Here is a 25,156-nt window from a genome sequence, read left to right on the forward strand (position 1 = left end):
CAGATCTGCATCATCGACACCATCCTTAACCCAACCACCGGAGCAGCTTCACCTATGCCCTCGTCCACAGCCATAGATCCGCTTCGCCCACACCGTAGTCCACCCTACCGGAACTGCTCCACAAACACCCTACTCGATGGTTCTAGATCTCCTTACCGGACCATGACAGCCAGCGCAGTGTCATCACCCTCGACGTTTCTAACCTGATTCCCATAGTCTGGAGAGATGCCAAGCACCTGCCATGGCCTAGGTACTTGTCACCTTTAAACCCGTCCAGCATCACCTGCCCGATGTACTTCAAATATACTAACCGGTCGCTGTTACCTGTTATGCAGCTGGCAAAAACTACAAGGACAATGTTTCTTCTGGATCTAACAGCTTGGCCAACCAAGATCCTGGACTGAGGCATTGCTATGATCTTGTAAGCACGTCTCTCTCTCTTGTATTGTTCTGTGCCTGCCAGCGTGCTTTGCTAGGATTTTCGACCAGTAATCCCTTTGTGCAGACAATGATTTCTACTACAGGATGCTAAATTAGATATGTAGATGTCATACATGATACTACCTCGTACCTCCGTTCCTAAATGTAAGTCTTTCTAGGATTCCACTATAGGCTACATACGGAGCAAAATGAGTGAATCTACACTCGAAAATGCATCTATATACATCTATATGTGGTCCATACTGGAATTTCTACAAAGACATATATTTAGGAACAGGGGCAGTACATTACACAAAATCGTAGGTGGCATGTAGGAATTCCAGTGCACTACATTAGGCTCCCTTAGATTGCCTGCTAGTTCAGCATACAGAGTCATGGCTAGTTTATGGTACGCACAATCGTTAATTGGTGGTTTAAATATGCGCAAGGGATATGCAATGTAGTATCATGTAGAGATGTCTGAAATTAGCCGTGTCAACTTGCAGATAGGGTTACACAATGAAAAAGTACAAGATGTATGTGGCAATTTCATGGAACATCGCAAAAAAAGGAGAGGCGGCGGTGAGCCTATACAGTGTGCCATGGTACGTCACTCCTCCATTGCAATCATCGTGACATGTTATTTGTATGCCAGTTCTATTAGCCAAGTTTCTTAGGGACAGTTATTACGAGTTATCCTAGAAAAATAAGCACCTGTGAATATAAGCTCCATGTAATAAGCCAACCAGTTCTTTTCATTGCGTTTTCAGCTTTATCTTTGGTATGATCAGTGCACAGTCTAGATTGCATTATATTTTTTCATTTTGCTGCCCATATGGAAATTAATTTGACTTGCAAACATCACAAATTGAACCCAGTGCAGTAATTAATATGATAGGAAAACAGACCATCACTATTTGCTCAAAATGCAAATGCAAAGATACCATCTATGAAAGTGCTACTGATCGACTAGAGGGGGGGTGAATAGGCGATTTTTATGAAAGTCTTCAAAACATGTAAGTTTCAAAGACAAACGATAGAAATAAACCTATTACCATGCAGCGGAAGGTGGACTACACTAGGCAAACCATAGTCAAGTATTCAATGAAGTGAAAGCACAATGACTAATAGCAGGGCAGTAAGGATCAGGTAGGAAGATATTGTGAAGCCAATCAGAACAAGTAATCACTCAGTGAAGTCTAATGGTGATGGAATCGTACAATGACTTCACAAGGACCAACAGTAAGTATAGGCAAGGGAATGATGAAACCAGTGACTCGTTGAAGACAATGATTTGTTGGACCAGTTCCAGTTGCTGTGACAACTGTACGACTGGTTAGGGAGGCTGAGATTCAACTCAGAAGACCTCGTCTTCACCTTATTCCCCTTGAGCTAAGGACACCCAGTCCTCGCCCAATCACTCTGGTAAGTCTTCAAGGTAGACTTCCAAACCTTCACAGACTTCGTTCACCGGCGATCCACAATGACTCTTGGATGCTCAGAACGCAACGCCTAACCGGATGGAGGATTCACAGTCCTCGAGTGTAATAAGTCTTCAGATCACACAGACAGGAAGACTTTAGTGATGCCTAACACTCTTTGGCTCTGGGTGGTTAGGGCTTTATCCTCGCAAGGAATTCTCTCTCAAAGGCTTCGAGGTGGGTTGCTCTCAAACGACAAAAGCCGTACTCTAACTCTGAGCAGCCAACCGTTTATGGTTGTAGGGGGTGGGCTATTTATAGCCACTAGGCAACCCGACCTGATTTGTCCGAAATGACCCTGGGTCACTAAGGAACTGACACGTGTTCCAACGGTCAGATTTCAAACACACACGACAACTTTACTTGGGCTACAAGCAAAGCTAACTTATCCAACTCTGGACAAGATTTGCTCTCATAGTCTTCACTCAAAGACATAGGATTTTGGTTAAGCATCACTTCAGTCATTCTGACTGGTTCTCTTGGACCCCACTTAACAGTACGGTGGTTCCTATGACTCAACAAAGAAATACACAGAACGACGAAACTGCTAAGTCTTCGCGCTCCATAGTCTTCACGCGATGTCTTCTCTTGTCATAGTCTTCAATGTGAATGTCTTCACATACCACCTTTGACTTCAATGTCTTCATACATTTTTAGGGGTCATCTCTGGTAGGAAAACCGAATCAATGAGGGACTTCTACCTGTGTTATCCTGCAATTCTCACAAACACATTAGTCCCTCAACTAGGTTTGTCGTCAATACTCCAAAACCAACTAGGGGTGGCACTAGATGCACTTACAATCTACTTTGCACAATCTACTTTGGTCAATGTTTTCCATAGAGATCCCATTGCCTAATTTAAACGAAGAACGCATGACCCACATTTAAATGAAGAACAATTATTTATTGAAATTCGATGGTCCAACTGGCTGGTTATTATCGTATAGCAGCACCACCTGAAAGCATCATATAGCAGCAGCAGCTCATAGCAACTCATCATACTGCAGCAGCAGTCTGCAATTCATCGTATACCAGCAGCAGCTCATAGCAATTCATCATATAGCAGCAGCAGGAGCAGCTCATAGCAATTCATCATATAGCAACAGCAGCAGCAGCTCATAGCAATTCATCATATAGCAGCAGGAGCAGCTTGTAGCAACTCATCATATAGCAGCAGCAGGAGCAGCTTGTAGCAACTCATCATATAGCAGCAGCAGCTCATAGCAATTCATCATATAGCAGCAGCATCGGCTCATAGCAACTCATCATACAACAACAGGAGCTCATAGCAATTCATCATATAGAAGCAGGAGGAGCAGCTCATAGCAATGCATCATATAGCAGCAGCAGAAGCAGCTCATAGCAATTCATCGTATAGTGGAAAGGGGAGAGGAGATGCAAGCGGGCAGGGCAATGAATGCTTGCGTTTTTGTTTTTACTTGGGGGTCAGGTGTGACACGGGCGTCAGCAGTTGCACTTTGAGTGTAATATAGGCAGACAACAGAGTCATTTCACTATTCCCCTTCCCTTCAATTTTTAGTGAGGTTCTACCCGAAACACCCCCCTCCAAAGCGAAATTAGTTAAGCCCAAGCACATAACTAAAAAATGACTTCTTTACATCTTTTATGGCTTATTTTGACAATATCCCCTGAAAAGGAAGAATCGAACTGGCCCTTAACCTGCAATTCAATTGTGCGTGCAATGATGAATCACTCCTGCCTGCTATCTGTACATTTAGGCATCATCATACATGGCATAACCTAATACATGTGCATTTCATTGTAGAATCTGGAATATGCAATGTTTATGTTAGTTCATACGTTGCACATGATGTTTAAATGCCCCTTAAATCTGGTCAGTCAAGTGATGGTCTTTAAGCCTCCTTCTTTGCTTCTTTTCTTGATATGTAAGATTTGCTCACACATCTGTTCAATTGCTTGTTTGCATCAGCCAGCCATACTAGGACTATTTGCTTTGATTACTTGTTGTTCTTGACATAACACTCTAACAGAGCTTGTCAACGATTTAAACACTAAGGGCTGCTGTAGTGGGGCCTTGTCTAACTCATAGGTGACATAAAGGTTTGGTTGTACACTACAGCAGGCTCTCCAAGAGTACCTGGAGATCCAGTTCGAAGGTATGCCTAGTTTTTACATAGTGCAGACATAGTAAATGCTCATTTCATTGTGTGCAAGTGCAAGAGATACGACATGTTTCATTATGTGGTGTTGTTTTGTTGTAATCTCATTCTTTTGTGTTCACAGACTGGAAAGTATGCATATTTATCTTCCAAGGAGACGAGTAACTAGTTTGTGTCACCTTGCAGAGGGGGTGCAATGAAGATAAGATTGAGGATTTCCAAGTACAAGATGTTAGGAAGGAGCCTTGCAAGAGAAGTAGGAGCTGCGCTGAGCCTCTTCAACCTACTAAGGTAAGTCACTGTATGCAACTCAACAGTTCAATTCCTTGTTTGTTTCAGGCATAGTTAATTTTCTCTTTTCAATTGCTTTATTTGTCCTCAGTTAATGAGATGCCCAAATAATCATGTCTGATGTTCGGTACTTGTATCACTATTAGTTGACATAATTAAAGGCCTTACCATTTAATTACTCTGCCGAAGTGTGCCTGAAGCTTTGAAGTCTATTAACCAACTATTATTGTATGAGGCTCACAATCTAGTTTATACTACGCTAATGATTGCATAGTTTTGCCTGTTGTAGTATGTTTGTATGAAACCCTCTGCTGTTCATTATGCTCCCTAAGACTTTAATTGAGGCACTGAATGGCCAACTGCTTGCTTACTTATACGCAACATGCTGTCTAAATTTGTAACTTGTCTGTGTTTTCGATTGGGCCCCAACATCATGCTCCTCTGGTGAGCTAAGAGGGATTTCTGTATGCAGGCTGCACAGACTATCTTTTTTATAATTTTTAAAATATCACCTGCTTATGCTTCATGACGTGTAACATTTTTTTTAAAGTGACGTGTAACATTATTGTTAGTCCTGTTTTGCCATGTAGTACAAAATAGTGTCTTGTTTGCTTCACTGTTGTAACTATATTTTTGCCCTAGTCATGTGTACTTACAGAAACATTTTAGGATGAAGTGACATCAACACAAAGATCTATGAGCAGTGCGGCATGGCCGTTGCCGAATGATTATGGATTGGAATTGGAATGTGCTGATGTTCTCGAGCATCAACTAGAGGTGGCAAGACAACGTGTACATGATTGTCAACGTATAATCAACAAGTTGAGACTGGACATGTAGGTATTAGATGCAGGAGTCAAAAAAATGAAACAAGACACTGAGGTAACCATGAAGGAATTAGAGATTTTGCAGACTGAAATTTGTGCTATCTGAATCCGGCCAATCCTATTTTCTGAAGAGATTATAGTTCAAATGGAGTTAAGTTGATGTGCGTCCATGATGTATGAGTTGTATTTGCTCGGTGTATGTAATTTGCTGTTTGTGTATGCTTTATTATCACCTGTGCCGAACCATAATGCCCAGTGGGTATAATCTGCTGTAATTTCTTTATTGTATAGTGTAGGATTATTCTACCTTTCTATGCCTTGATCTCTTTGTTGTAATAGTGTAGGCTTTTTAGAGGTGATAGTATTGAGTAGGATAATTCTTTGAATATGCTATATCGTTCAAACAGGGGCTAATTCGCCCGACCATGGCCCTTCATGGGCCGTCGGATCCATGGGCCTTCTACGTCTCGTAGGATCCATGGGCCTTCTAAGTCTCGTAGGATCCATGGGCCTTCTACGTCTCGTAGGATCCATGGGCCTTGTACGTCTCGTAGGATCCATGGGCCGCCGACTCATTTATGGGTCTTGTACGGGCCTTTAATGGGCCGTAGATGGGCCTTTAATGGAGATCGTACGTCTTATGGGCTGACCATAATGGGCCGTTAATAGGCCATATTTGGTGATGCTATGAATATGGCCCAACAGACTAACGGTCCGCAAACGGGTCGACTGTAACGACGGGCTGAATTTGGCCCACAAACAGAAAATGACAGTAATGGGCCGTAAGTAACCGAATGCTGCAAATGAGCCCAAGAATAAATGGGCCCTCAGAAGGCCGAAAGTTAACTTGGGCTGGAAACGGCCCAACGGAATAACGGGCCGTTAATGGGTATAAAGTGATACACTGTTCATTACGGGCCAGTTTCAGCACGGGGCGTTAATGGGTGTAAAGTAATACACTATTCACTACGGGCCAGTTTCAGCACGGGCCGCTAATGGGCCAAGAGTTACAAAGGGCCTCATATGGGCCGAAAGACGTCATGGGCTATACATGGGCCAGAAGTGAAAATGGGCTGTAATCATATTGGACGGCCCAGATGACGCTACTGGGCCTAGTTCGGATAGGGCATAACGGGCCTTGGATTAGCGGGCTGTAAATGGGCTATATGCGAACATGCCGTTAACAGGCTTTCCATGGCCCGGCCCGCCAGCTTAACGGCGTTCCGTTACGGTGGATGCCACGTGTCGGTCACCCTTGACGAAAGCACTTCTGTGATGCGCGCTTTATTGTCATGGAAGTGGACACTTCCATGATGATAATTTTGGTAATGTCATGGAACACTTCTACGACAGCACAGGTATGACTATCTTGATTCTGTCATAAATTTGTCAAGGATGTACATGCATGATAGAAAAAGCGACCTACTGTGACAAACACGTATCATCACGGAAGTGTATTTTTTTTGTAGTGCATTAGGGCATGCATGTATCTTCTGCACCTCTAATCCTAGAGGGAAGACAACCTTCTTTGCTTCGTACGTACTGTTGGGCAATTCGTTGTCCTTTGGAAGCATTTCTTTAACATTATCAGCAACTTTTCAAATCCTTTGCCAGATACACCATTCAGTGCCTTCCATTGTAGCAATTCCAGTGTGGTGCCTAGCTTTTTCTTGTGAGCTTCGCAATTTGGTACAACAATTTCTTGTGATCCTCTAACATGCGCTGCAACTTCAGCCTCTCCTTTTCACTTGCGCAGTTTCTCTTTGCATCGACAATGGCCCGACCAAGATCATCAGCAGTCTCATCTGATGCCTCTTCTTTAACTTCTTCCCGCATTGCCGGCTCAGCTTCTTCCCCCATTGTTGTACCATCGTATTCAGGGAACCCATGGCTAGGATAGCTATCGTCATCCTCTTCTTCTTCATTGTCTTCCATCATAACCCCTCTTTCTCCGTGCTTGGTCCAAACATTATAGTGGGGCATGAAACCGGAATCAAACAGGTGGACGTGAATGGTTAATTCAGATCATTCTTACAGACAGCACATGGACAACACATAAAACCTTCCGCCCAGTTGTTTACCTCAGCCGCACTCAGAAAAGTAGACACACCTTTAACAAACTGGGGAGAAAATCGGTCATCGTACATCCATTGCCAGCTCATCTTCATTACACAACACTGAAAAGACCAAATTAATACAAGGTCATACATAAAGTTTTTACAAACTTATTCTCATAAAACAACATACAAACTCTCTAGCTAAAGCATTTAAATGCAACAACAAATGCGATCAAGATCGCAACTAAGGTAACAATTGATCCAACAGCCTAATAATACCAGGCCTCACTATCAATGGCATATTTTCTAATCTTTCTAATCTTCAAGCGTATTTTCTCCATCTTGATATTGTGATCATAGACGACATCGGCAACATACAACTCCAGTTTCATCTTCTCTTCTTCAATTCTTTTCAATTTTTCTTTTAAAATACTTGTTTCCTTTTTCAACTAAATTTAACCTCTCGACAAGTGGGTCAGTTGGAATTTCCAGTTCACATACCTCCTAGATAAAAAATATCTATGTCAACTTGACGGGCATAATTTGTCATAAACACCAAATCCAACAAATAGTTATAAAAGAGAATATACCACATCCGAATCATAAACCGGACGAGGGACGATGGGGGCAGATATCAAAACCATGCCACTATGTATAACAAACAACTTATGGGTAAGAAAATTATACAAGTAACTATATATCTAAATCACACAAACATGATTTTTTTTATATAAAAAGATAAGAACAAGAGGCTCACCAAGGTGGTGCCAGCGACGGGATGGTGCGGGCGATCAACGGTGGCTAGGACGGGGACGGGAAGGCACTAAGTAAACCAATGCAAACTAAGAGTTAATTTGAGCTCAAATTTCATATAAATCAAATAAACTACCACATATAACTACTCCCAAACTAAAACCCACAAATCACTATACTTATAGAGCATTGCAAGAGCTAATCTAGCAATGAGAGATGAAAGGACAAATTTGCTAACCTTTGTGATCACTTGGATGGATGGGGGCCTTCATATCTTGACAAATTTTGGGCAAAATGAAGGATGAGCTCGAGCTTTGGGGAAGAATAGAGAGGAGGGGAAAAGGGGAAGAAGAGAGAGCTCGATCGTGGTCTGGACGAAGGGTTTATATAGGAAAATCCTTAGTCCCAGTTCATGACTCAAACCGGGACTAAATGTGAGATTCTAGTACCGGTTTGTGCCATGAACTGAGACTAAAGGGACTGGTGGGATCCCAACCTGACACCAGCCTCCCACCACCAATTTAGTCCCGGTTCGTGGCATCAACCGGTACTAGAGGTTCAACACGAACCAGGACTAATGATGCTCGCCCGCCTAGCCATTGGAACCGGCACTAATTGTCACATTAGTGTCGGTCCGTTTACAAATCGAGACTAATGTATCTCACATAAAGTATTTTTCTACTAGTGGGTATTCGCCCGTTTTCTGTTATGCGTTGGCCGTGCGCCCAACGCGTGGTTGCATATGGTCTGTCACGGCTGGTTGGTACCCGTATGCATACATTTTCCTACCAACACATTTCTTCATTTCATCGACGACATTTTGATACATTGGAGTACACACACCAATTCTTTGCTAGGAGGGCAAGACCAAAGAAAACAAGAACCATAATTAAACATTTTAAAAGATATCCAATTTCCATAACTACTCCCACTAATTGGATTAATATCTTCTCTTTATCTTCGTTGTTGATATGCGGCTTCTTGAGCTTGCACATTTTTTCTTCTTCGATTCTAAAGAATTAGACGTTGCTTCACATCTAATATCATCTCTAGTGTCATATCTAGCCTCTATTCTAGCAAGGAGTGCATGAGCATCGATCTACCAATTTTCGTGCTAGTAATAGATCGATGTATTCTTCTCAATACCAAAACTTGCATCTATCCTGCACACAAATTTGACTATAAATTGTTGAACATCCGTCGAATTCGGGAGCACAACCGAATCAAAAGAAGCACACACCTTATCTTTTTTGCACTTGATGAACATAAATATGAGATGTTCTGGCGAAGTAGAAATGTGGTGCACGACCTGCCGTAGGCAATCGTCTCTCTTTATGAGCGGCAATGGTGAACCGATTAGCCATTGGGGCAAGGCTGAGCCTGGACGGAGGCCGGCAGTGTCTTTGCCGGTGAACCATTGATGGGATAGATCCATGTGGCTAGAGGCGGATTTAGTACCTTCATGCAATGTGAATGCGTTTCCATGGTTGCGCGACTTGGTACCCTGTCAATCCATGGCAAGGTGCAGCGACTGGCAGCCGGATTCGCCAAATCTGGCTGCCGCATGTACTAAATCCCGCGGCCGCGGATATAGGGGTTGAACAACGGCATCGGGGTGAGAGACGCACAGATCCCGGCCATCATGATGTGGTCGGCTCGGCTAGACTGCGAGGCAGCAAGGCTGCCGAGAAAATGGTTGCGCGACTATGGTGTGGTTTGGCCGATGTGAGGGGTGAGGAAGAAGAAAAAGGGGCGACCGTGTCCCCAGCAGGCGGGCCAGGGGAGGGCATGGGCATGCGTCGCGCCTGTAGGACCGTGTCCGTTGTGATGCAAACCCGGCCCAAATGGGTCGAAAGCGGACAAAAATTTCTCCCATGTGTTGGGGCGCATTTTGTGTCCGTTTAGCCGCAAATGGAAACAGTCGGACAATTTGGGGTCGTGCGTTGGAGTTGGCCTCAACGTGTTGTGGACGGACCCAAGACGAGCTCATCTGATTCACAACATGACGCTACACTAGTGTCAAAAACGCTTTTATATTATGGGGTAGAGTTAGTAGGAAAAATGTTTGTGCTTCAGAAAAAATTATATGCTCGAATACCCTAGAAAAATAAGCATGTCTTAAGAACCCCATGTTTCTAGAACAAAAAAGATACAGGTAGAGAAGGGAAAGTTAGCAAAGTTAGACAAGAAGGGTTGCTAGGTTGCTGCACAGATGCCGCCACTGAACCTCATCGTGTCGTGGACGAACCCGAGACGATATCAACTACCACACAAACTTTTTAGCTGAAAAATATTAGCACAAATGCCCTGTTTTTTATTTTCCCCCTCTCATCAACACTAGTCTTATGTTTGTGCGTTGTCACAGAAAAATAAGACCCCATTCAATTCATATAAAATATAGGAAAGTTATAGGAAATGAGATATCATGGATTTTAGATCATATAGGAAAAGATGCCATTTTGTGTATAGGATAATTGTTTTCATTAGGTCTTAAGTAATATATCTTTTCTTTTGAAATGTGAAGGACAGGAACAAATCTGAATAGGCCCTCATTTCTTATCGTGCTTCACATTCTTATGGAAAACAAATGATACCCAACTCAAAGATACCACATATAATAAGGTATAATCTTCCTTTTTGTTTTCTTCATCCATACATGGTTTTGCTTTCGACTTAGATCCACCTCACAGTGGAGATATGCACGCCCCCCTTGCTCATCATTGAGTTGAAGGGGCTGTTTGGTTTGGAGCTAATGTGTAGCATCCTTCCATCATCCCCATGGACTCTACACCAACGCATCAAGTACCACATGGACCTATGACAAGAGCTCGGGCACGTGCCATAGAAACCGAGGTGAACTCACTCCTACTCGAGATTGAAATGGATATGAATGGAACTTGGATGCCGCCTCACCAAAATGAAGAAGGACGCCTCCAAGCAGCTGAGGAACACCCTAAAGGAGTAGGAGAAGCAACCCAAGTCCACCAGGAGGAAGAAGAAGACCAACCGAAGCACTTCAGCTCCTCCCAGGCGACCCCGTGCCCATGGGCCCCCATGACCCCGTGTGCACGGGCCGCCCAGGAGGCTACTAGAAACGAAATGCACCATGCCCATGCATACGAGACCCTCGTGCGCACATGCCTAACTTACCCCATGCGCACGGTCCCCCAGGTTTTGGCCGAGAGCGCCCTTTCTTGCCTCCCAAGTTGTCCCATTCCTTCCCTTAGCTATATATCTCGGGTCTAAGACATTTGTTAGGGTTAGCAAAGTATATGTGGGACATTGATAGAGCTTAGCTCCTTCTACCACTCCTCTAGGAGATCAGGGCCTCTTAGGAGAGGACCCCAAGTGGACACCAAGACCTCCTTTTGGAGAAGACTATCATCAAGACCTCACCTCCTTACGACTGGGAAGAACCTTACATTTGTGCTCGTTTCCTTGGATTGATCTTGTATACTTGTGGATCTCATGTGTTTTCTATTCTAGTAGATGTGTGACTAGGTTTTATTTGAGTGATTTCCCTTCTTGTGTTCTTGAGTTCATCCCATTTTCCCCTCCAAGTGTGAAAAGATCTCCACATAGGGTTTCACCCTACAACATCTTGTTATCACGAGCCATGGTTGATTCATATCTTGGAGTCCATACCCTCATATTCTAGCCTAATTTTGTTGTTTTTCATCCGAATTCGGAAATCCCCACAAAAATAGCCCCAAAATTTTTCTTGCAAATTGTTGGATCTTGTGAGATTTTGTTGATTTGGTCCACGAATTTCATGTTTGGCAAGTGGATCTAACCCTTACCGACATCCGCCCTACATCCCACCATTGATTTTGGTCGGATTTTTGAAAAACTCCACAGATCCGAAGGTGTTCTTGCACAGCAGAGCACCCCGTGTGCATGGGCAATCCAGACCCCAGGCACACGGGCTTCACTTACGCCATGCGCATGGGCCTTGCAAAAATGTTCGGCCACATCCAGTTTTGCTTCCTTTTGCCATTCTTTCTCCACCATTCGCTTTCCGCACTATTTCCCGTTGGTGTTTGAGCTTTCACTATAGGAATCATGAACTTTTCCATCAGCCATGGCGGACAGCAAAGACCTTTGCCGTCAGCCAGCAGACGGCAAGACGTCCGGCTGAATAGGCTTTGGCAAAGGCTTCTTTGCTGTCAGCTAGCGGACGACAAAGATATAAAGGTCTTTGTTGTCCGCCAGCCAACGGCAAAGAGCCTGGACGGTGCACGTGTCAGCTTAGGTCCGTTAAGGGGTTAACGGCGTGCATTGCCGTTGGCTGGCAGACGGCAAAGACCTTTTCCAATTTGCCGTCCGCTAGTGGATGGCAAACAACATTGAATCATTGTCGTCCGCTAGCGGGTGGCATAGCATGCCACGTGGCAGCACCTGGGGTGCTGGCCTATTTGGTAGCTTTGCCGTCAGCTGGCTGACGGCAAATATTCAATGTTCTTTGTCGTCCGCTGGTCGGCGACAAAGCATCCAAATAGCGAGCCTACTGCCCCAGGTTGCACAGGTAGCTGGCATGTCGCATGTTTGTCGTCCGCTAGCTGATGGCAAAGCTCGTTGCCGTCCGCTAGCTGACGGCAAAGAGTCTATATAGCCCATGTTTTTCTATTTTTTCTTGAATTCATTCAATTTGATAGAATTTCACACACACACATACACACACACACACATATATATACACACGCATATGAAAATACTTTCGACAAGCATACCAACACATATACATACCAAATCATATCCCTGCCATATGGATATTACCATCCAAAACATATACATAGCAAATGGTTTCATCCAACACATATACATAGTCAACATATCCAACAACAAGCATACAATGGTTTCATCCATACATACATATATTGGTAGCAAGTTTGACATTGTTCATCGTACAAAATCAAAACAAGAAGGAAGCATAAAGAGAAGACTAGACTCCATCAACGCAAGCTTCCTCATCTAAATCAAATCTGCAAATTGGGAAAGAAGCAAGTTAGAAGAAGAAGAAGAAGACTAGCTAGCAAAGAATAAGAAGAAGAAGACAAAGAAAAGGAAGAAGAAGATGTTTTTCTTCTATTTCTTTTTCTGCTCTCCTCTATTTTATCTTCTTCTTCTTCTAACTAAGGTAGGTAAAAATGCCATTTTATTGCTAAGCTAGGTAAAAATGCTAAGTGTAGGTCATTTTAGAGCTAAGCTAGGTATATAGGTCATTTTGGAGCTCACTAAGGTTATTATGTCATTTTCGAGGAAAGTAAGGTAAGTCTATATCATTTTGGAGGTAACAAAGATTATCATGCATTTTTGAGGAAAGAAAGCTAAGTATAGCTCATTTTTTTGTCTAACTTAGGTAGTTATGCCATTTAGGAGGAAAGTAAGCTGAGTATGCATTTCTTAAGCAAAACAGTAGAGAAAACTTACCCTCATCACAACAAATGCGATGAAGATCACAACTAAGGTAACAATTGATCCAACGGCATAATGATACCAAGCCTCATTATCAATGGCATATTTTCTAATCTTCTTAAGCTTCAGGCGCATTGCATCCATCTTCAAGCGCATTGCATTCATCTTCATCTTGAGACCAACGACCACATCGGCAACATACAACTCCAATGCCCGGCGGAAAGATCTTCTCTAACTTGCAGACCAACTCCGGCGCCAACTCTTCCATTTCTTCTAACAGGCCAGGCGCTAGTTCTTTCGCACAGAGAACATGGAAGAAATAGCTCAGCTCTACCAGTACTAGCCATTCATCCTTAGGGATGAATCCACGCAACATCACTGGCATTACCCGCTCAATACATATGTGCCAATCATGACTCTTGAGACCAAATATCTTCAATTTATCAAGACTCGCTCCCCTCTTTAGATTCGCTGCATACCCATCGGGGAACATCAACTGTTGTTCCACCCACAAGATAATTTCCCTCATAGCCGGCCTTCCAAGATTGAACCATGCCTTTGGCTTCGTCCAGTTCTGCTCTCCTTTCGGTTCTTTCATGTTTTGTGACGGCCTATCACATAGCGCCTCCAGATCGACCCTAGCCTTAGTATTATCCTTTGATAATGTGCCAAAAAGTGCCTCGACGATATTATTCTCTGTGTGCATCATGTCGATGTTGTGTGGGCAAAGGAGGTCTTTGAAGTAAGGCAGATCCCACGAGCATGTCTTGTGAGTCCATGCGTGTTTCAAATTATACCCCTTGAAATACCCTAGACGCTCAGGATCTGGCTTGAGAGCGTTTAACTGATCCAGGGTCTCTTGCATTGTCAAGGCAGGTGGTGCAGAGTTTTTGACAACTCTACCTCTGATGAAGTTCTTGTCTTTCCTAAACTTATGGTGAGGATCCAGGAACTGTCTATTCATGTCAAATCAAGAAAACTTTGACCGGCCTGAAGCCAATGAAACTCAAGAGCTCCCTTGCATGTGGGGCACAGGAACCTTCCAAGCACACACCAGCCAATGAATAGCGCATATGCCGGCAAGTCATGCATCGAGTACATGTACCAGACATGCATTATGAAGTTCCGTTTGCTAAAGGCGTCGTATGTCTTGAAGCCATTATCCAAGGCTTCTTGCAATTCGTCCTTCAGCGGCTGCATGTACACATTCATATTCTTCCTCGGATAGTTGGGCCCTGGAATTATCAATGTCAGGAAAATGTTCTGTCTTTGCATAATCTTTCGGAGATTGAGTGGAAAGACAAATACGGGCCAACAACTATATTGGGTTGCCGTCAGACCAAACACACTAAACCCATCTGTGTTGGTGCCGACTCGAGGATGCCTCGGATCTGCCACTTTGTCATCATGTAATGCATCAAAGCTCTTCCATGCTTCACCGTCCGATGTGTGCACCATCATTAGCTTCTCTACTGCATCTAGTTGGGTTCTTTTTCCCATTTTGTGTCATGTCATCTGTCTTTCCGTCTCTTCGACCATGAAAAGACATTGAAGTCTTGGTACGGTTGGCATATACCGAAGAACATTAACAGGGATTTTGGTCTGTGTCTTCTCACCCATACCGTTTTCTACCACAACATACCTGGATGACTTGCAAATGGGACAATAGTTTAAGTCTGCATACTGAAGCCTAAGTAAGGCACATCCTTTCTCACATGCATGTATCTTCTCTTAGGGCATCTTAAGAGAATGGAGGATTTTGTCTGACTGGTACAATTTTGCGGGTAGTACATGGCCTTTGGGTAGAAAACGTCCAAATACTGCCATCATTGCGTCATAGCATTCTATGCCCAAGTTGAATTGAGCCTTCAGAGACATTATTTGTGAGATGGAATCCAGCTGACAAAGCTCTCTGTGCTCGTGGAGAGGACGTTTTGAAGACTCCAACATTTCATTGAAGGCCTTTGCATATTCCTCCATCTCATCGTCCGAGTCCCGAGCATCATCAAAGTCTTGAACCATGTCTTGCATCCCGGTACCATGCTCGTCCGTGCGAAATTGGGCAGACTCGCCATGAAATGTCCACACCGTATAATCTGGTGTAAAACCCCACTTCTACAGGTGTTTACGCATTTCATCCTCTATCCTCTTGGGCCAATTGTTGCACTCGGCGCAGGGGCACCATGTTGTCCTCTGGCCATTTGCAAATGCGGCTCTCAGAAACCCCTTGGTTTTTGTTAACCATTCAATGGTCATGTCTTTCTGACTAGTGTGACCGATGTACATCCACGCATGATCAGTCATCTTGCCTAGCTACTGGACACATAAGAAATATATATATATATATATATATATATATATATATATCAATCAGCATGTATATATTCATCAGTTAATGGAGTTTGTCACTTTTATTACGTCCATGCTACCTAGACACTAATAGGTAATGGTAGGTCCTAATCCCACCCGAGTATGTGTAGATTGGGTTTGTTTTCCCATGCTCTACTCCAGATCCGACGCAAAAATTCAGCAGCACCTCCCCGATGTTCTCCTAATACACGTCTCGGCAATAAGCCGAGAGGATGTGTACCCGGAGAACAATAGGGAGGCACTGATGAAATTCTGCATCGAACCCGAACAGAGCATATGGGAAAACGAACCCAATCTACACATACTCGGGTTGTCCATGGATAACGTTGGACAATTCGAAAGGATCATGGTTATAAATATTCAAATGCATGCATATTTATATATGTAACCCTTTCGAACGGGGGACGCATAGTGGTCACGCATACTGATGATTGAAGACACCTATAGCTAGCAAGTTTCATCGGCACGAAGACCGGAAGAGAGAAAATCAAGGGGGGAGGAGATTTCATTTGTGCTAACCCACGAACGCATGGGCGGAGCTCGTTAAACACTAGACCCACGCAGCGACGAAAAAACTGCACATTTAAATCGAAAGCTGAGTTTCATAGAAATATTGTTTTTTCCGTCAAGCTAACTAAATATTAACAACAGGACGAGCGGGTTAGGGGTTCCTCGGCTTCGATAGAACCCTAAATAGCAAGTATCATCAGTGCAAGATACATGAGGCGCTAGGCGTTGAACACTAGATCCAAGTCCCACAAGTGACACTGGCGCCCGGCGTCCCGCAACAATAGTTCTGGTGGCCGATGACGGTCGAACACCTTGGCAAATTTGTGTGGCAGCCTCTGCGATGAGGATTAAAGCCAAGTTTTGAAATTTCAAACAACCAAACCGACTTGAGTCAGTTTGGATGTTTTAAGTTTCAACACTTAGCTTTCAATCATCATCTCAGAGGCTGCCAGACAAATTCGCAATGGTGTTAGACCACCATCGACGCCGAGAACTGTTGCTGCGGGACGCAGGACCCCTGTGTCACTTGTGGGACGTGGATGTAGTATTCGACACCGACGGCCACATGTATCTCGCACTGACGATATTGGCTATTTAGGGTACCATCAACACCGAGGAACCCCCTAACCTGCTCGTCGCTGGGTAAACTAAATTAGCATGCATTCAAACTAAACCTAAACTAAACTAAAAAAATAACAACAAATTTCACTTGTTCAAAATAAACCAGAAACTTAAACTAAACCAAACCTAAACTAAACTAACTAAACTAAACCTAAACTAAACCAGAAACTTAACCTATACTAAACTAAACCTAAAGTAAACTAAATAAACTAAACAAAACCTAAACTAATACTAAACCTAATTAAACTAAATCTTAAAAAAGGTCTCACCTTGGGGCGGCGGGGCGGAGCAGCCGGGGCGGCGAGGCGACATGGCGGGGCGGGGCGGCCAGGGCGGGCCGGTGCGGAGGGGTGGGGCAGCCGGGGCGGGGCCTGGCGGGGCAGAAAGGAGACCCGGGCCAGCACGGACGGGACAGGGCGGGGCGGCGGGGCGCGGCGGCGACGCGGACCGTGGCGGCGAGGTGGCCCGGGGCTGCGTGGCGAGGCGGCGACGCGGGGTTGGTATGAGGGGAGGGAGAGAGAGGGGTAGGGCGAGGGTGTTTTTTTACATATAGGGCACTACTCTTTGCCGTCCGCTAGCTGACGGCAAAGAGCCTAGCTAATGGACGTTACTTTGGCCACTTTCTTTGCAGTCTGCTAGCGGACGGCAAAGTTTCTTTGCCATCAACTAGCGGACGGCAAAGAAAGTGGCCGTTAGCTGCCCCTTGCTAGCGACCCACCCTGCCTCTTTGCCATCCGCTAGCGGACGGCAAAGGTTCTATGCCGTCAGCTAGCTGACGGCAAAGATGGGCTGATGGCAAACACTTTCTTTGCCGTCAGCTGCTTCTTTGCCATCAGTTTTCTTCATGCTGATGGCAAAGACCCTCTTTGACATCACCTAGCTGACGGCAAAGAACTGGCTGACGGCAAAGTTCCTGATTCCAGTAGTGTTTGAAGTTGCAGTTCACCGTGTCCTAAATTGTTTCGGGTACTTAGGTGCGATTTGACTTCGTCCTCACTGCCACCTATCATCGACTCGGACTCCACAGCGACTTCAACCACTTCATCATCATACTACCATAAACAAGGACGGTAACCTTGATGACATCCTAACATCATACCTTTCCATTACCTTTGATAGCCCTGAACCACTTTGCGTTACATATCCATCGAGACTAGCAAGTTGAGTATTGCCGGGCCACGCTATTTATGCACCATTAGTGTTATGTCTCCCCCATGCATATCACACTTGTTATCTCATATTCCGGCTCGAATATCAAGCATTGTGGCATAGTCAAAAAAAGAGAGAAAAAGCTTTTAAGCAAACAAAAGCAAAACAAAGAGCTTGTAAGCAATAACATTGAGCCATTTTGCCTAGTCTCATCATCTCAGTTCATACATACAAGCATACTTCCGATTGTAGATGACATGTTTCTCTCATAGGTTGGTGCACAAGCGTATCTGGCCGATTTGCGCAATCGAGCTAGTGTCTCTCTAGTATCCGGGCAACAAGAGCATTTTCTATGGTTTCACATTTTGAGCTCACTCCTTGGTTGTGCGGATCCCATCTATCTTCCATGTGTGTGTGTTCCTAGTGATATACTTGGGTTTGATCTATTTGTCTTGCTTGTAATTGGTGCATCTCTTCAACATTATCAATATCTTGGCTAACACTTGCTTGAATTTTGTGCCACTCATCCTAACCGAGCTACTCCATAAGCCTTTACTTGTAGGTGTGAGAAACAAAACCCAGTACCAATTCTCCTATTATAGCATTCCATTGAGTGATACTCGATACATCCTCAATCTTCGGAAAAGGTAACTTTGGTATTGTTCTCTCATTTTCCTACTAACCACCACTTGGTTATGATGGATAGGCCCACTTCTTCGAAGAACCCACTCTTCGAGGATCAAGATGACGGACGCGACTACGTCACCAAAAATCACTTCTTCATCACCCAACGAGCCCTCCATCAAGAAAGTGAAGCTTTGGGTGACCACATTGAGCAACCCGCCCCGACTTATGTTAATCTGAACCAGGAAACCGGGACTGCCTCGACACTAAGCTCACCACACAAATGGAATAATTCCGCAACATGATCGTGAGCCGTGCGTCTTCCACCACCTCTTCGCCAGGATGACACCACTCAAGTCGCCACTCTTCTGCATACTCCACTACAGAAATCAGAGAATTTGCCATCAGCCCACTCTTTGCCATCTCCTAACGGACGACACAGATGGTCTTTTGTCGTCTGCTTCTAAAAAGCAGACAACAAAGAATGGACTAATGGCAAAGATCATGTTTGCCGTCAGTCCACTCTTTGCCGTCTGCTAGCAGACGGTAATGAGCCCAAAAGCAGACAGCAAAGATCCCATGTGGGCCCCACTGGAGTGCTGCGCTAGGTAGTACACTCTTCGTGGTCTACTAGCGGACGACAAAGAATTTCAAAAGCAGACGGCAAAGAAAAAGACCCTAACGTATCTAACGGCCGCCTCCGCCCCCACCTCCCACTCCTCCCTCTCTCTCTCACTCTCTCTCCTCCTGGAACACCCGCCACCTAGACGCGCCACCGCCCCCACCGAACCCATCGCTGCCGCCGTCCCACCATCTGTGGCCCTGGCACCCTGCTGCCCCAGCCCGCTGCCCCAACCCGCTGCCCCACCTTCCGCAGCCACCCCATCGGTGTAGATCCACCGCCCCTCCGCCCCCGACGACCTCGAGGGCCCCTTCGATGAGTCTTTTTTTCTTTGTTATTTTCTTTTTTTAGAATAAGCAGAATAAGTATAAGTAGATGATATCTTGTTCTGAATGATGTCTTAGGGATATCTTGTTCATGAATGTGAATCTGATGATAACACATATGGAGGTCAAGCTTGGAGAATACTTTGGCACCTTTAAGTTGCTCGAATAGCTCATTGATGTTTGGAAGTGGATACTTGTTCTTAACTGTCTTCTTGTTCAATGGACGGTAATCGACACAAAGTCGGTCCGCGCCATCCTTCTTCTGGACAAAAAGAACACCACAACCCCACGGAGATGAACTCGGTCGGATCATACCCAGATGCTCTTGTTCATCGAGTTGTTTCTTCAATTCCTTCAGCTCCTTTGGTCCAAGCTTGTATGGACGCTTGCAAACTGGTTCCATACCAGGCTCAAGATCGATAACGAATTCAACTGGCCGATGAGGAGGCATTCCCCGAAGCTCTTCTAGAAAGACGTCTTGGTATTCACAAACGACTGGAATCTACGATATGGCATCCAACTTGCTCTTCTCATTGAGAGAAAACAGTCGAATGGTTTCATCACGAGCGCTATAGATGATCACATCCTCAGAAGAGTGTGTCAACTGGATCTCCCTGGTAGCACAATCAGGCTGAGCCTTGTGCTCACAAAGCCAGTCCATCCCAAGAATTAGATCAGTATCCGAGTCACCAAGAACAATTGGAGAAGCCAGAAATTTATAGTTGTCCATCTTGATAGACACAACCGGGACGCAATTATTAGATGTCATTTTCTTACCCGGGGACACAATCTTCAACGGGAAAGGAATCTTTTCGGTCACAAACTCATGCTTGGCAACAAAATGTCTTGAAATGAAAGAAAGCGATGCACCAGTATCAAATAAAACTTTAGCAAGAATGGATTTAACTGAAAGGTTACCCATGATCACATCTGAAGAATCCTCTGCCTGAGCTGCATTCAACATGTTCACCTTAGCATGCTTGAGATTATGCTTGACCACTGCATTTCTTGAAGATCTCACAGGAGGAGGAGGCGGAAGGCGCCTTTGGTTGAAGCACTTGTTCGCATAGTGACCTTTCTGCTGACATTTGTTGCAAGTCACCTTTGAGAGCGGACGATGATAAGGAGCACTTGACCTTGGAGCTTGAGACTGATACTTGTTCTGATAGCCTGGCTTGGGTGGGTGGGAAGATCCATGACCACCTTTGTTTTTCTGCTGGTAGGGATGACGAAACGGAGGAGGAAGCCAGAACTTCTGTTGCTTAGCTGCCACTTGTGAGGAATAATAAGACTGAACTGCATCCATGACTCTCTTCTTTGAAGCCTTACACTTGAGCTGAGCACCTTCTTGCTTGAGGGCCATGTTATAGAATTGATCAAACGTAGTAGGCTCAATGAGAACGGATCTTCTCTGAGGCCACCTCTGAATTGATGGATCATGCTCTTTTCATCAGGAACGTCTTGTTTAGCGAAGCGAGCAAGTTTTTGAAACTGGATATTGTATTGATACACGGACATGCTACCTTGCTTGAGATTGCGGAACTCCTCATGCTTGCTCTCAACAACACTTGTTAGAATATGATGAGCTTTGAAGTCTCAGCAGAAATCATCCCAGGTAATCACACGACCTCCTCTGGAATCTTTGTATTGTTGAAACCAATCAGCAGCTTGGTCCTTGAGTTGAAATGAAGCAAACTTGACAAAGTCCTCAGGCCTGACATTGCTACATTCAAAATGCTTGCAGATGTCCACGAGCCAATCGTCGGCGTCCGTGGCCTCAACACAATTGCTGAAAGACTTCGGCTAATTTGCAAGGAACTAGTTGAGGGTAGCAAACTGAGGCTGATTGTTGAAATTCCCTTGTCCTTGATTTCCTTGGTTGCCTTGGCCTTGGTTGTGCTCTTGCAAGAGATACAAAAGCATCTGGGTGTTGGTGTTGGTGGCTGCCATGACAGCCTGCCATGCCTCCGGAGGTGGAGGTGGTGGCGGATTCTGAAGCATTGGAGGAGCCATCCTAAAGAGGGTGACATCCGTTAGAATCTTGATAGACAGATAGACAAGCTGAATCAACGGATAGAAATTGCAACATATAGTCTTCACAATAAACATTCGAACAAGGATGAACTAATGAATTCCAAAGTTAACATCACACGTCCATTAAGGTGAGAAGCCACTTAGATAAAGGTTGATGAATGAAGCAACAAGGTACGAATAGGAACAAATAAGTGGTAAGGATTACCCAATCACAAACCAAATATATGCGGGAAGAAATACTAGAGCTACTTGATTTCCCACCTATAAACTCCCGAAACTTTCTGGTTATGCAATCTGGTGTTGGGGATACAGGGGAAGCATAATATCTCACCCAAACTAACAAACCTACATCCAGCTGTGTCCATCCATCAACACATAACCAAGAAACCTTCGGAAATCATGTACCTCAACCTTCGAAAAGCATCCGTTATACAAGTTATGGCAATACTCCCGAATTCCCACCCCAGTACTGGGTGGCGTCGAGGTTATCTCACCAACAACTGCATAAAAGAGATTTTCGATGTCGGCGAGCTAAGGTATTCCAGAACTGTAATGATAAAATTGTGATGACAACACCTTGCAGCTCAACTCCCTGGGGCACTGCCACAACCCCTAAATGTCAGGAGGCACCAAGAACAATGTTGTCGTCACAAGGATATCAGAACGATTCCAAGATACCCGCGTGATCCTAAAAAAATAATGAAATTTGAGGAGAGGAAAGTCGAAACATCTACGTTAGGAGGCGTCACCAGAGGGACGAAGGGACTGAGGAGTAAACAGAATCCTACTCTCCGATATATATAATCCTAAGACTCAAAACATTTTGTTCTAGACTCAACAACGTCAGCGATTCTATCAAGCAGGGGGCTCCTAAGTCGGAGATGGCTCTGATTACCAACTTGTAACACCCACGATGCGGCTATATCTCCCACGTGTCGAGGCACGACTTAGAGGCATAACCACATGGTGGTTTTGTCGCAAGAGGGGTAATCTTCACACAATCCCATGTACTGAATAAGAAAGTGATAAAGAGGCTTACAATCGCCACTTCACACAAATAACAAGTTAAACATACATCATACAGAGTACAATCAAGGTCCGACTACAGAACCAAAATAAATGAAGACAACCCCAAATACTAGATCCCCGATCGTCCCAACTGGGCTCCACTACTGATCATCAGTAAACGAAACATAGTAACGACCAAGGTCCTCGTCAAACTCCCACTTGAGTTCGGTAGAATCACCTGCACTGGTATCATCGACACCTGCAACTGTTTGGAAGTATCCTTGAGTCACGAGGACTCAGCAATCTCACACCCGTGAGATTAAGACTATTTAAGCGTATGGGTAGGATAAGGTAATGAGGTGGAGCTGCAACAAGCGCTAAGCAAATATGGTGGCTAACATAAGAAAATAAGAGTAAGGTGAGAAGCTACGCAACGGTCGTGAAGCTAGAAGTGAGCCTGAAACTACTTGCGTTCAAACATAACCCAAGACCGTGTTCACTTCCCGGACTCCGCCGAAAAGATACCATCACAGCTACACAGGTAGTTGATTCGTTTTAATTAAGTCAAGTGTCAAGTTCTCTACAATCGGATATTAACAAATTCCCATCTGCCACATAACTGTGGGCACGGATCTCAAAAGTTTATACCCTGCAGGGGTGTCCCAACTTAGCCCATCACAAGCTCACATGGTCAACGAAGGATATTCCTTCTCCCGGAAAGACCCGGTCAGTCTCGGAATCCCGGTTACAAGACATTTTGACAATGGTAAAACAAGACCAGCAAGACCGCCCGGTGTGCTGACAAATCCTGATAGGAGCTGCACATATCTCGTTCTCAGGGCACATCGGATGAACACGACGTACAACAACCAAAGAACCTGGGTGAATGTGATGCCCCAAGACCGGAGCTTCAAATGCCTTCCTTGTTTTCCGAGTTTTCGTCGTGTGATTTGTTTGGTTCGTTGCTTTCTTTTTTTGCATCATGTGCATTTGCATCCACCATCTTCATGCGTGCTTGCTCGCTTGTGATGTTTGTTTTATTTTATTTTGCATCATGCATCTTCTACATACCATTGTTGTGTTTGTTTAATTTAGTTGCTCATGTGCATTGCAACTTCTTTTCTTCTCTTGATCCTTCCATCAACCCCATGCTCACTTCCAACTTGGTTTCACCCAAGTTTCAAATCCCTATGCCACTTCCTTCTTTCCCCTTTCTCTATTTATTTGAGTTGCAAATAGAATTGCTCAAATAAATGTTCATCTTTTGCCCATAAATCATATTTATTATGTAGGTATAAAATTTAAGCCCATTTGGATTCGGTTTGGTTAGGTTATAAATTCATGCAAGTTTGAATTAAATTCGAACATGTTTAAATTTATAGTCTGTAAAAATACCCAGACTAATTTGATTAAATTGGGCATATTTCATGGTTTCCAGAAATATGTCCCTCCATCCCTACTTCAACCCCAAACCCTCTCTTTCTTTTCCTCGCTTTATTTTCTTTTCTGCTAATGAAATATGAGGGAGAGAGAAAGAGCCCAGCTGGCTGGCCCAGCTGCAGCCCATTGGACTGGCCCACCTCCTCCTTAACCTAGCGCCAGGGAGCTTCTCTCTCGATCCCCACTTCTCCCCTCGCGCCGCCACAGGAGAGCTTCGCTCCTTCGCCCGATCCCCATCTCCACCCTCTCCTCTTCGCCCTCCTCTTGCGCTGCCACATGCAGAGAGGAGCAGGTCATCGCGTCTGCGCCTGATCTCCTCAACCCCCGCGTCTCTCCATCACGGCCTCTCCTCCCTACTCGCGCCATCCTCTCACGCCGCCGCCATGCCATGGTTGCCGCCCTCCTGCTTCGTCACTGCTTTGCCGTAGCGTCGTCCTCCGACGCCGGCGAGCACAAGCTGCCCCGTCACCCCGTACCTCGTCTGCCTCTGCCTCACCCTCGTCTTCACGTGCCAAGCCGGAGCAGATCTCCTCCTGCCGACGCCCTTCGCCACCCAGGGAACCGCCATGGCCGCCCCTTGGTGCTTCGCGTCGCTTCCCTGCCTCCTCAAGTTCCCTTCTGCGCTCGACTCTGTCGCCCTCCTCCGTGACGTCGGCCTCCTCCTCGACCGCGTCCCAGCAGGTCCTCCTTTCTCCGCGCCTTCTAGCCTCCTCCTGTGCCCTGCATCGAGCCGCCGGGGCCGCGGGTCGCCAGATGCTGTCCCTGCTGCTAGGGAACCTTGGATCCACCCGTTCCCCGTCTCTGGCGCCGCGCTAGGCCTCCCCCACGCCTCGCTAGCTGTTGTTGCGCCTCCATGTTCCTGTTTGTCCTCTGATGCACTTCCTATGTTGATGCCGACGCTGCTTTGATCTCCATACTTCAGTCACAAACCTCCAAGACCACCACCGCCCGTGCACGCCTCTGGGTTCACCAAATCTGATGATGTTTTTGTACAACTACACTGCGGAGACCAGGACCAACAAGTCCGCACGGGAGCTCGAACGACTACTTCCACGATGATGCGAGTA

Source organism: Triticum urartu, chromosome 4A (genome assembly GCF_056163025.1).
Source record: "Triticum urartu cultivar PI428250 chromosome 4A, HENAU_Tu73, whole genome shotgun sequence".
Lineage (NCBI taxonomy): Eukaryota > Viridiplantae > Streptophyta > Magnoliopsida > Poales > Poaceae > Triticum > Triticum urartu.